Below are 2,378 nucleotides of genomic sequence, written 5' to 3'. Positions count from 1 at the left end.
ACTCTTCTTCTTCCTCATCGGAGCTGAGCACGGAGAGATCGAAGTCCGGCTCGCCTCCGGTGTGGCGAGGCGGAGGAGTAGGTTCCCTTGTCCGCTTGGCAGGGGCAGCAGCGGTGGACCGGGAAGACCCCGCTCTAGTTGCCGCAGCGGCGTGAGGTGCTCCCGCGGCAACAGTGCTTGCCGCGGTCGAGCGCGGTGCGGCGGCTGTTGACCCGCCTGCCGCCCTGCTATGTCCCCGGCCTTGCGGAGACGCCTTCTTGCTGGAGTTGGGGGCTCCACTTGCGGCGGGCTGCCTGAAGGTGAGAAGGAGGAGGAGTCGATCTGCAACGGGTCGCTCGCGCCCTCGGCGGGCTCGCTCGACTCAGATTCAGGCCCAACAAGCTCTTCCTCGCCGACAAGCTCCTCTCGCTCGGCAAGGCTTGCCACCTCTGCTGCCTCTGCCTCCTCCACGGTGAATCCAAACTCGCCCGCGGCAGCCGCTGCCGCCGCCTCTTCCAGCCTAGTGGCGATGCGCTGCATCTCCGCATCGGTGGTGTCGAGAGTGAGGCTCTTTTGTTCATCGGGGCGGACCGGCACTTCTACCAAGCCATCAAAGAATTCCTGCACGACGTCATCTACAGGCTCTTGCCAAGTTGGAACAATTCCATGCGAATCGCATAGCGGCATCATTGCACGGATGCGGTCGAGCAAAGAGTTGTTGCACAGCGGAACGACTCCCCTCGGCAACATGAATGGATGTTGAGGATAGCGCTTGAACAGCTCCAGGAGCATCGCGTCCAGCTCCAGGACAGTGAAGTTGAAGTTGAGGCCCGGGCGCAGCCTCATGATATCCGCCGAGTTCTGGAACTCCCAAGCGGGTCTCCTCCTCTCCTGAAGGGGGGCGATGCGACGGCGAAGAAAATCTGCACCAACGGCGCCTACGGTGAGCCCGGCAAGCCTGAGGCGTAAAATCCGGGTGACGGCAATCTTCAGCCTATCATCTTCCAGGGCACGTTGCTCCAATCGTTGCCGCGCACTATTGGGGTTTGGCACCGGGCGGTAAATGGCTGCGGGTTCTCCTTGACAATCCAGCACCAATCTGCTCTCCATTCCTCCCACTTGCTGCGGAGCTCTCCCTCCAGATAAGCTTCCTTCTTGCCGACTCTCGAGATCCAGGCGATTCCGCCGGATAAAGGCTCTCCTCTCTCGACTCGGGGCATAAAGAAGTGGCGAAAAAGAGCTACGTTTGGATGGACTCCGACAAAGTTTTCACAGAGATGTGTGAAAACTGCCATGGTCAGAACGGTGTTGGGGGTGAAGTCAAGGAGGCGGAACCCGTAGGTGTTCATGATATCACAAAAAAATTCAGAGAAGGGCGGGCAGAGCCCGCAGTAGAAGAACATCGCAAAGAAGGGATATCCATTCGGAGCCAGTTCCGAAGCGGCAGCTGAGAGTACCTTTGTGCGCGGATGCGCTCGCGTCTCCGTCGACCAGAAGAGGTAGTAGTACTCCCTCAGCTCCTTCGCGGCAAGCTGAGGGGGGAAGATTGCCCGCTCCTTTCGCAGCGCCGCGAGCCGCTCCGCCTCGGCTGACTTCACGCCCTTCCCCTTGTCGGCTTTCGGAGCCATGGCGGAGGTGGCGGGGGAGATCGACGGTGTTGGTGGTGCCGGTGGCAATGGGGGGCGGAGCGCTGCTCTCTTTCGAATTTGGGAAGAAGGGGGGAGCGGCGGAGATTTCCGAGAATGGAGTAACAACCGGCGAGATGGGCGAACTGCCCCTGTTTCCCCTGCTTATAAAGAGGGAGGGGGCGGACATTCCTCCTTTCCGAATAAAGAAACCACCCACGATCTCTCCCACGACGCCGCATTCGACGCGTGCCGTTGGGGGAGGGCGCGGTGGATACGGAGTAAGATACGGCGTAACCCAGGCCGCGCGTGCCCGTGCCCTGTTTTGGGCCTAGCCCAATAGCGCTCGGCACCGTGTGTGGCCCAGGCCCAGGGGCTCCTGTCGGTGTACTAGAGTAGGGGTACCCTAGTATCCCGAACTTGTGCACGGGCAGTTGCAGCACCCCGCGGCAAGGCTTGCCGGGCGACCGCCAAGGTCCTCCGTGGTTCCTTTGGAGCCATTCAAGAACAAAGTATTCAAGCCAAGGAGACAAGGCCCCGGCAAGAGGAGCTTGGCGGGAAGGCCAACCAAGGCATCTCAAGGAACTTGCCGCGACGCGCCGCGTGTCCCGACGAGGCCCGGTGAGCGACAAGCTTCCGGACGCGGCAAGACAATGACCGCGGCAAGGCGCTTGCCGCGGCAAGCTACCACTCTGTACCCGCGCTCCAGCACATCCACCAACGTGTCGCCCTGGGGCCTTTCCAGGCACGCGTGGCAAGAGGCTGTGCAGCCAG

The sequence above is a fragment of the Triticum dicoccoides genome, chromosome 3B (genome assembly GCF_002162155.2).
Source record: "Triticum dicoccoides isolate Atlit2015 ecotype Zavitan chromosome 3B, WEW_v2.0, whole genome shotgun sequence".
NCBI lineage: Eukaryota > Viridiplantae > Streptophyta > Magnoliopsida > Poales > Poaceae > Triticum > Triticum dicoccoides.
This window is presented reverse-complemented; position numbering follows the sequence as displayed.